Source organism: Hyaena hyaena, unplaced genomic scaffold, assembly GCF_003009895.1.
Source record: "Hyaena hyaena isolate Hyena2069 unplaced genomic scaffold, ASM300989v1 scaffold_603, whole genome shotgun sequence".
In the NCBI taxonomy this organism is placed as follows: domain Eukaryota; kingdom Metazoa; phylum Chordata; class Mammalia; order Carnivora; family Hyaenidae; genus Hyaena; species Hyaena hyaena.
This window is the reverse complement of record NW_024081235.1, coordinates 768,668-779,913: the sequence shown is the minus strand read 5'-3', so window position 1 is coordinate 779,913 and position 11,246 is coordinate 768,668. Positions and strand designations below refer to the sequence as shown.

Sequence of the window (11,246 nt, the reverse complement as noted above, 5' to 3'; positions counted from 1 at the left end):
TCGACTTCAAAGCCCACCGTGCACAGGCTGTTTGGATAAAGTACGGGTGTGGTTACTCCGCGCGCGTGCTTCTCCCTCCGCACCCGCCCCCTCGGCGCGCGGCGGACGGCGGCAGTGTAGCGTCAGGGGTGGAAGCCGCCCCCGGGAGCCGGCTACGCGCGGTGCCCGCAGGTGGAAGCTCTGCGACCCCAGGGAGACCGCGGGGGAAGGGACGCTTGCCCGGGGACGGCGGGGTTTGTCCCGCACGGACGCTCAGGCTTTCCGGAAGCCGGCCGGCGGCCCCGGACGGCACGGGCCCGCGGGGCAGGGGCAGCCTGAGGGTGTCACCGCCCCCACACGACATGGAAGGGCCGGTGGGGAGGTGTCAGAGGAGGGTTGCCTTGTGCAGAAGCAGGTCCAGGGGACGCAGGGGGGACCAGACGGCAGCCGCCATTTCTGTGAACACGTCATTCTTAAGTCAATGCCTAGGCCTGACAGACTAAGGCACTTTCACTCCTCCGGGCTTCCCAGTCCCAAGTCCGCTTTTGCCAGACAGGCCCCAAACCTCAGTGGCTCCCTAACTCCCCCCACACAGGCGGACCTGTGCTCAGGCTCTCAGGCGCACCTGCAGCCCCCGGCCTTCCTCACCCTGGGACCCCGGCTGAAGGAACCGTCACAGCTGGCACCTGCCATTCTAGTGGCCCGGCGCTGGGGGAGCCCCACCGTGGCTCTGAGCCCTGGGGGTCTGACGTCTGAGCTTGGCCCAAACAAGTCACAGGCTCAAGCCTGGCCTCAGGGGAGTATAAAGTATCCTTCTAAAGCAGGGGAGGGGCTTGCAGCCGGGGGATAATGTCTGGGACACACGGGGAATGGCAGCAAATAGCTGGGGACAGTAACAGTAAATAAGACCTCAAGCAAACCAGGTGGGCAAGGGAGGGGTGAGGCATGTGGACTGCGGTGGGGTCCAGGTCAGAGGGCCGATGCCACTCTCACAGGGGGGCCGCCTGCTGGCGGCAGGTGGGGGGCAGGAAGCACAGGAGATGCTCACACTTGACTGAGCAGCTGCACGTGGGTGGGCAGCATCTGCTGCTGGGGAATTTGTCAGATGCAACTAATAAACACCAACACTCAGTTGTGGAACAATGGCGCGTGCCAAATGCCAGGGTGCAGAGTTTCCAAACACGTTCCGCACTGTCTGCTGTGTGCTCCAGGAACGACCCCCCCGGGGGCTCGCAGGGTCCCGGCCAGCCCGGAGGAGGGGATCCTGGGGTTCCAAGCTCGTGTTTACTGGGCATCTCCCAAACAGACAGCCCTGACCGAGGCCAGGAGGCCTAGGGTGACGAAGACTGCAGCTCAGAGTTGCCTCATTTTGGAGCCAAGGGCACACGGTGGCCAGGAGCCGGTCCTCCGATGGCTGATCGTCTGGTTACGCTCTCCCACCCACTACCTGTGTAAACTCAGTAACCTAACCGGCTCCTCTAAGCCTCAGTTTCCTCGTTCGTAAAACAGGAAAGTGATCCTCTCTGACAGTGCGTCATGATGATCAAAACAGATGTCTCTTGTGTCTTGGCAGGAGCGCACTGAGCCCGGTGCAGGCCGCAAGTTCAGGGTTGCGTCCTCTCTTACTTCAGGGCCCTCTGGACCCTCAGCCGGGAGGGACAGACAGCAAGGCGCTCCAGGTGGGAACTCCGCAGCCTCTCTCTGAGCCCTGAGCCTGGCTTTGGGTTTGGGGGGCTGATTGCAGACCTTGTGTGTTAAAGGTGTGAGGAATGACCGCCCCCCCCCCCCAGTCTCTGCTGTGCCCATTCAGGGTTCTCAAGCCCTAAATAACTTTGTCACCCTTCGGGGAATCTTTTTTTAAATAATCCTCTGCATACTAAATTATTGTTATGCTGAGAAAGTTAGGACACTTTCCAGATGTTTTCCATCTGAACTTTCTTTTCTTTTATTCCCAGTACGTGTGGCCTCCCCATGCCGTGTGGCTACCGTGGCAGCTATTTTGTGGATGTTTATTGTGAGCAGTGTCTACAGGAGGGATGGGAGCAGGGAGGCCAGACCAGGGTTTCTCAGGGTAATGCTTTTCTTTTTTTTTTTAATGTTCATTTATTTTTGAGTGACAGAGAGAGAGACCGACCACAAGCAGGGGAGGGGCAGAGAGAGAGGGAGACACAGAATCTGAAGACAGGCTCCAGGCTCTAAGCTGTCAGCTCAGAGCCCAACGTGGGGCTTGAACGCCCAGAACGCGAGATCATGACCTGAGCCAAAGATGGATGCCTAACTGACTGAGCCACCCAGGTGCCCCAGGGTAATGTTTCTTGAAGATGAGACTTTAATAGTTGGAACCCCAGGGAAGAAACTTTCTGGAACAGAAAATGACTAAATCAAACTGCATGAGATTCTGAACAGTGAAATAAAAGAATATACATCTTGGGGCACCTGCGTGGGTCAGTCAGTTAAGCATCAGACCTGATTTCTGCTTAGGTCATGATCTCAAAGTTTGTGAGTTCAGGCCCCTATGAGATGGGTTCTGTGCAGGCATCATGGAGTCTGCTTGGGATTCTCTCTCTCTCTCTCTCTCTCTCTCTCTCCCTATGCCTCCCCTACTCTCTGTCTCTGTCTCTCTCTCTCAAAAATAAATAAACATTAAAAAAAAAAGAATATACAGTTGACTTTTGAACAACTCAGGAGTTAAAGGCATTGATTCTGTGTAGTCAGAAATCTGCATATAACTTTAGACTCTCCCCAAAACTCAACTACTACTGTTGACCGGATGCCCTACTGTTGTATTTTGTATGTTGTATATACTGTAGTCCTAAAATAAAGTAGAGAAAGGAAAATACCACTAGGAAAATCGTAAGGAAGACGGAGGAGGAAGATGTGGTGGAGTCGCAGTTACCCAGGAGGAAACGAAGAAGGGGCCGGAGAAACCGCCCGATCAGGAGAAAGTATGGGACGTGCCTACAGCTGCTGCGTGTTTTCACCACCACCAAGGGCCGCCACCACCGAATGGACGAATTCTCCCCTGGAAGCACACCGTCCGGTAAACTGCAGACCTATGCGTGGATGGGTGAAAGAACTGCGTAGTTTAGTAAAAGAAGTGTACCCAGAAGCTAGAGAGAAGGGCGCACGCTTCAATTCTGCGGTTATTTTTACAGATCCTAAAAGGCCTGGCTATCAAGTAAAGGAGATCGGCAGCACCACGTCTGGGAGGAAGGGGACTGGTGACTCCATGACCCTGCAGTCACAGCAGGTCCAGATCAGAGACCACGTGGACGCAGCAATGACCGCTCCAAATCGGGCACCGCCTCCTTCGGGGCGCACGAGACTGTATTAGATTTCATTTACTACTTCTTGAATTATTTTGCATCCAGTTATGTAGAATAAACTTTTTCCTCCCCTCATCATCGCCATTAAGCCTTTAAACTCTAAACAAATTGTAATGTGTCTATTTAGGAATTAGATTTGCTGTGTTGCATATTAATAGAAAGTCCATATGCTTCTGGTCCTTCCATAAAATATGAAGAAAAGTGCCCTTAGCATCCTACACAAAGCTGTATTCTTAAATATATGTGTGCAATCAAAAAAAATCATAAGGAAGAGAAAACACATTTAGAGTACTATACTGTGTCTGTTGGAAAAAACCCACATGTAAGTGGACCCCAACAGTTCAAGTCACGGTGTTCAAACGTCAACAGTATTAACTTTATTCTTTGATGACAAAGTTTAGATTTCAAGGCCAAGGAATTATTAACAAATGTTTACTAAAAGGTCTATCACTTATGGTATTTCTGACTGCTCTCATAAACGCTCTGAAGACAGAAAAGAAAAAAGAGGAGCTCACTTACCTACACGTGCACACATGTGCACACGCCTGGACACACATTCATATGCACCCCTGCATCGATATTAGAACAGACCGTTTACTCGGCTGTTTTTTTTTTTTTAATGTTTTATTTATTTTTAGGAGAGAGAGAGAGACAGCGTGAGCAGGGGAGGGTCGGAGAGAGAGGGAGTCACAGACTGAAACAGGCTCCAGGCTCTGAGCTGGCAGTCAGCACAGAGCCCGACGCGGGGCTCAAACCCACGAACCGCGAGATCGTGACCTAAGTGAAAGTTGGACGCTTAACCGACTAAGCCACCCAGGCACCCCATCGACTGTTTTTAACAATTATTTCTCTTAAAGGAAACCAGCAAGCTGTTGTAGAATTCTGAGGGATTCCTGTGGAACTGAGTCCTTGTCCTTCAGAAAAAAATGTCTGTGTTATAAATAATAGTTGAATATTGCATTAACAGTTAATGTAGTAGATTTTCTAAACATTTTGGTCTTGACTGAGAGTGTTTAGTAGCTTAGACAAATACAAATAACTCATGCCTGCACGTATTGGGAAGAACACCAGCTCTGAAGCCAGCTGGCGAGTGGCATAAAGGGGTCTTCGATGCCTACCCTGTGACGTTAGACCAGTTCACAAGAGGCTGGAGATGTGTCCGTGAGCCCCTGGGGGTGGGGGGGGCATCTGGGACACTGCACTGGGCTTGCTCATTCCACCCACCCTCACCTCCTCTGGAGAATGACTTCCTCTGCAGGAGCTGTGAGCAGGGCAGGGGCCCATATGCATTATACAGGAGGCTGCATGGAAAAGCTTGTGCTGTCTTTGGATACAAGTCCCATAATAACAGCTGTCCCTTATAAAGGAGCGTTTACAAGTCAATTAAAAAAAATCTCAGCTCATTCAAACAGGAAGAAGCATCTTCTTTCTCCCAGAGTAGATGGAGAAAAGAGGGCTTCTACTGGTCTGGCCTCACAGCCCCATCCTGCACCCCATTCCCAGCCCCCTTCCTTGTTCTTAGACGTCCTGTCCCTCTGCCTCCTTGACACCACCCGCCTCCGGCTTCCCAAATCCCCTCCCAGATCCCCTGTGACGTGGAATGCTGCTATATAGCTCCTCCCTTTTTTCTCCTCTCCTTAAGCGTTTCAATTATAAGGACAAAAAAAATCTAATTAAAATGTAGTGGGACTTTGTATCCCAGAGTGGCCTTGGCATTCTTTCCAGCCCAGGGACTCTTCTAGAATCTTGCCCTGCTCTATCGATACGGAGACCCTCCTCCCCGTGAACCTGGACGGGATTGCTGACCCCTGCCAGAGAGAAGGCATGGATTCCGAGGCCGCATGGCTGCCACAGCTTTGTGTCTCCGTCCCGTGGATGCTCACGGAGAGGAAGCCACCAGCAGCTGTGCGGAAGCACGAGCTCGCACGGACAGAGAGACGCTCGGGGAGGCCTGTCTGCAGGGAGCCGGGAGCCAGCGGCGGCCCCTGAGGAGGACCTGGCTCTGGCTGAGGCCCACCGCCGCCATCGCAAGGCACAGCGGGCCGGCCTGTCACGGCCTGTCTGAACTGGTGGCCCGCAGAGCCGGTGAGGCTAATGAGTGACCGTGCAGCCCACTGAGCTTTCTGTCGTTTGTTCCCAGCCTTGGAAACGGAACAGATGGTTCTCAGCGTGGGGGGAGCTAAGGAAGGGGACAAGGACGGAAGCCAGGCTTCTCTGAGACAGGTTGTTTTGTAGATTTAACTTTGGAACCGTGTCAATGTGACATAATTATGCAACAGTTTAATTCTTAGAAAGGCAGCTTCTAGTAATTGAAAGCAAAGTGGAAGAAACTTTAAGTTGGCATTGAATAGTTATGTTCCCACACAGAAGGGTTATCTGAAGTCACTTTATTTTTTTTAGTTTATTTATTTATTTATTTATTTATTTAAAGGGGGGGGTGCCTGGGTGGCTTAGTCAGTTAACCGTCTGACTTTCGCTTAGGTCATGATCTCGCGGTTCATGGGTTTGAGCCCCACGTCGGGCTCTGTGCTGACTGCCAGCTCAGAGCCTGGAGCCTGTTTCAGTCTGTGACTCCCTCTCTCTCTGACCCTCCCCTGCTCACGCTGTCTCTTTCTCTCTCCTAGAAATAAATTTAAAAAATTCAAAAAATTAAAAAAAAATAAAGAGAGAGAGAGAGAAGGAGAGGAGCAGAGAGAGAAGAGAGAGAATCCCAAGCAGGCTCTACACTAAACACAGAGCCAGACGCTGGGCTTGGTCCCACGAACTGTGAGATCATGACCCCAAGTGAAGTCAAGAGTCAGATGCTCGACCTACTGAACCACCTGGATGCCTCTGAATTCACTTTAAACCCAGTTGATTGGACTGTGCCTCTCAGTAGGACGCATCCTAAGGCAGAAGGGACTGGGAAGGCACCTCGCTGTTTCCAGCGTCCATTTTGTTAGTAAGTGCATAGCACTGTTGCTCAAAAACTAAGAAAATACATGAAACAAGGAGGGAACGATATGAAGGTACCAGGGATGTTTTAAGAACAAAAGAAAGACAGAAAATAAGAATTGAAGAGATTAAGAAATGTGCTCAAAGTTAAGTGGAAGTTCTGCACGCTGGATCCAAATTGTGAATCTCACCACCAACTCAACGTATATTATCTTTTTCTTTTTCTGTTTTTAGTTTATTTATTTATTTCGAGAGAGACAGATTGTGCTTCCTTGCCCCCGTGGGGGAGGGGCAGAGAGAGAGGGAGGGAGAGAGAGAGAATCCCAAGCAGGCTTCATGCTGTCAGTCAGCACAGACCCCAACATGGGGTTCGATCCCACAAATGGTAAGATCATGACCTGAGCCAAAATCAAGAGTCAGACACCGAAGCAACTGAGCCACCCAGGTGCCCCTCAAGGTATATTTTCTGTAAAGAGAAAACACAAAGCCAACCAAACAAAACCCTTGTCACCTACCCACTGAACCCTCCTGCTAGTGGTGACCAGCTGGGGACCCACCCACAAACCGGCCCCACAACTATGGTTTCTACATGCAAATTCTCACGGAGAGGAACCAGGGCTTCCGGAGACACACGGCTTACAGGCCGGGAGAGGGGACTGCTCACCACAAACCCCCCACGGTGGCACTGGGGAGGGAGGGGTCGCTGTGGAACACTGCCCGGCTCACAGGGGCACCTGTGGGCTCCCATTGGCAGAATCACATTTCTCGGAGCATCAAAAAAGTCAAAGTTGCAATGGGCTGATACACATGAAATACATTAAAACCCGTGAATGCTTCTGTCCTGTGGAGACTGCAACGAAACCAAGCCAGTATCCTGAACACCTGCGATGAACAGGCCACAGTCACTCATTCCCTCCTCCCTGATGAAGCGCACGCCAGATTCACCACATCATTGATCAGGAAAGTTCTCCTTTATAGAATTGCAGCTAAAAAAAATAAAAGTGAAGAAAGAATAATATTACAGTATTGCCATTTTGTAACCCAAAATAAAATAATAAACATGGGCACTGAGCGTCAGCAGAGGCTACAGCAGTAGAGGTGAGGCAGAGTGACATGTACGGGGCACGGGTGGCTACGCTGAGCCCTGCGGCCGTGATCAATGTCAGCATCACAGGAAATGAGCAGATGTGACGTCCCCTGGATTCCATGCAACAAGGCACCACCAGGGCGCCCGCCGCACCGTCTGGGCAACAGCCTTGCCATTGTCTTGCACTTCTCTAGATTTTTGCTTTTGAGTCGTTTGATGTTACAGCCTTGGGTTTTCTTTATAAAAGTCCCTTATATCATTAAAAAATGTCTCCCTGTTTCTACCTGCCTCAGATTCTGCATCAGATAATATGCATATTGCTTCTGCCGCCTTCTTTTGCTGAAAGGCGCCCTGGACCCTTGGGCAGAAATCTGCGTGAGACCTTCGTCCTGGAACTTTTTGCCCAAGCGGTGGCCACTGTCTCCCGCCTTGCAGAGGCCCAAATCCAGGACATAGGTTTTGTTTGTCCATTTGTTTGGTTTTTAAGAGAATGCATCATGGGTTCACTTACGAGTAGGAAAGGTTGACTTAGTTATTTTGTTTTCTTATTTTGATATATCTCTGTGTTTCCCTTTCATCCCTTTCAAGTATTTATTTGGCCACAGATTAAAAGGGGGACTCTCCTCTAAGTCCTCTAAAACGCAGCCCGTCATTAAAGCAATTTACCCTTTGCCTTGGGACTGACTTGGACCTACAAAGCGGACTCAACCGCAAAATAGTTTATGTGAACCAGATCAAGATGGTGACTCATAATTTGTCTTCACTAGCTTGAAGTAAACAAGAGTTCATCATAATTTGACTTTCATCTTTGTCTTTAAAAGTCTGTGTCATGGGAGAGTCATTTCGTTTGCCATTAATTAGCCCTCTACCTGTGTTAATACAGCATCGAACGCGGCAGGGGGAGCAAAGGGTTAGGGGGTCCGGGGACCAGCGGAGGCTGCCCCTTGGGGGCCAGCAGCAGGTCTGGGGTCTTGAAGTGCACCCGATGTGTGGGCTCTGAAACCAAACCCATGATGGTCTTTCCCATCAGTCTTTAACTGTTCTTAATGTTAACGTGTCTGCCAGATGCCCTTTGCTCAAATCCTACCCATTCAAAACGTCCAGCGCGGCAACCACAATTAATAATGCTCCATTTCATATTTGAAAGTTGCTGAGAGAGTAGATCTTCAAAGTTCTCATTCCAAGAAAAAGCAACATGTAACTCCGTCACAGATGTTACCAGGTTTACTCCACTCATCTTTTCACAATATATACAAACATCAAATCATTATGTCGGTCCTTCTCTGCCTGACTTATTTCGCTCAGCATAACACCCTCGAGGTCCATCCATGTTGCTACACAGGCCAGATTTCATTGTTTCTCATTGCCATGGAGTATTCCATCGTATAGATAACCCACATCTTCTTGATCCATTCGTCAGCTGATGGACACTTAGATTCTTTCCATGATTTGGCTATTGTTGAGAGTGCTGCTATGAACATTGGGGTCCATGTGCCCCTAGGCATCAGCACTCCTGTGTCCCTTGGGTAAATTCCTAGCAGTGCTCTTGCTGGGTCATAGGCGAGTTCTAGTGTTAATTTTTTGAGGAACCTCCACACTGTTTTCCAGGGGGGCTGCACCAGTTTACATTCCCACCAACAGGGTAGGAGGGTGTCCGTTCCTCCACATCCTCACCAGCATCAATAGTGTCCTGATTGGCTCATTTTAGCCACTCTGACTGGCGTGAGGTGGTATCTCAGTGTGGTTTTGATTTGTATTTCCCTGATGAGGAGGGATGCTGAGCATCGTTTCATGTGTCTGTTGGCCATCTGGACGTCCTCTTTGGAGAAGTGTCTGGTCATGTCTTCTGCCCATTTCTTTACTGGATTATTTGTTTTTCGGGTGTGGAGTTTGGTGAGTTCCTTATAGATTTTGGATACTTGCCCTTTATCCCATATGCAGGAGGAACGGAGGACCATGGGGGAGAAGAAGGGGAAAAATAGTGGGGGAGAGGGAGGGAGACAAACCATGAGAGACTCTTGAATGCCGAGAACAAACTGAGGGCTGAAGGGAGTGGGGGGGGAGGGGAAGGGGGTGATGAGCATGGAGGAGGGCACTTGTGGGGATGAACACTGGGTGTTATATGGAAACCAACTTGACAATAAACTAAGGGGAAAAAAATCGTTATGTCGTACACCGGAAACGAATGTAATATTATATGTCAATTATATCCCGATAGAAAGGAAACAAATCCTAAACCCTGGTCATAACTCAAATCAGGTTTCATCTTTTTCTTTTTTTTTTTTTCAATTTTTTTTAAGGTTTTTTTTTTTTTTTTTTAGGAGAGAGAGAGAGAGAGCGTGAGCAGGGGAGGGTCTGAGAGAGAAGGAGTCACATACTGAAACACGCACCAGGCTCTGAGCTGGCAGTCAGCACAGAGCCCGACGCGGGGCCCGAACTCACGAACCGTGAGATCATGACCTAAGCGAAAGTCGGACGCTTAACCGACTAAGCCACCCAGGCGCCCCTAGGTTTCATCTTTTTCTTGAAACGTGGCTCCTTTGTCTCAGTTCTTTATCTGAATTCGAATTTTTCAGTATCCTCAAGCCACTGAAAATAGACTCTCAGATACTGGTGTTATTACTCACTTTCTAACACAGAATTACGAACTCCTCAGGACAGAGCCGTGTCTGGTGATTCTCGAATGCTGCTGCTCTGCTGTGAGTAAGGTAGGCAATTAACAGACCCTTGCTAATGAATAAATTTACCCTAGCTCCATCCACTCAGCCAAAAGCCTTTTGTCCACCGATGTCCCTTCTAGATGCTTGCAAACAGAACAAAACAAAAAAAGCCTACATTCACATAGCAATTTCTGGATTAGAAAGTATCTTACCATAATTATCTTATTAGCCGTTGGACACCCAACACATAGACCAAGCAGGTGCTCGCGTCCATGTCTCAGAGGAAGCACCTGCAGCCGTGAGAAATGTGGCAAGGGCAGGAGACAGGTCCCTGCTGGGTGAGCCCAGTGTCCTGGGTCCTCAGAGACTTTACTCTCCTGCACCACAGAAATTCTAGAAAATACTTAAGAAATGTTACCGGGGCACCTGGGTAGCTCAGTCGGTTGAGCATCCGACATCGGCTCAGGTCATGATCTCATGGTTTGTGAGCTGGAGCTCCGCGTCGGGCTCTCTGCTGACCATGCAGAACCTGCTTCAGATCTTCTGTTCCCCTCTCTCTCTATCCCTCCCCTGCTCCCGCTCGCATTCTCTCTCTCAAAAATAAATAAAACAGTAAAAACAAAAAAATTTTTTAAAAAGAAATATTACCTGAAACATGGAAATAATGCAAAAAGATAAGTAGAGCCTCTGCCCAAGGATTACTTCTTTCTCTACGACAGTAGTTCCCAAGCTTTGTGGCCTCAGGACCCTTGACATCCCTAAAATGACAAAGGACTCTGAGGGACTTTTGTTTATATGTTTCATTCACTAATATTTACCTCATTTGAAGTTAAAACCGGAAACATTGGAGACATTTATTAACTTAAAAATTATGATATCCCTTTATGTATTAATAAATATAGCACATTTTAAATAAATATCAAAATGTTTTCTAAAACAAAAACAATTTCATGAGAATAGGGGTATTTCTATATTTTTGCAAATCTCGTCTGTGTTAAGTTAAATGAGAGAGAATTGAATTCTTGTATTTGTTTCTGCATGCACTCTGTTGCACTGTGTTGCTTGGTTAAAATTTATAAAAATATCTAAGCCGGGGGGGGGAGGGGGAGCGGCGCCTGGGCGGCTCAGTCGGTTGAGAATCCTACTCTTGATTTCAGATCATCATCTCACAGTTCTCCAGTTCGAGCCCTGAGTCAGGCTCTGTGCTGACAGCACAGAGGATGCTTTCTCTCTCTCTCTCAAAAAAAAAAAAAAAAAAAA

The 11,246-nt window shown here is 48.8% G+C and overlaps 1 long non-coding RNA gene across 1 annotated transcript; it reads left to right on the top strand.

Annotated features, from left to right (window-relative positions):
• The first annotated feature begins 1,053 nt into the window (after nt 1-1,053).
• Nucleotides 1,054-3,380, top strand: LOC120248711. The gene is made up of 3 exons (XR_005532669.1): nt 1,054-1,658; nt 2,790-3,019; nt 3,135-3,380. It is a non-coding gene; the product is annotated as an uncharacterized LOC120248711 (long non-coding RNA).
• Nucleotides 3,381-11,246: the final 7,866 nt, after the last annotated feature.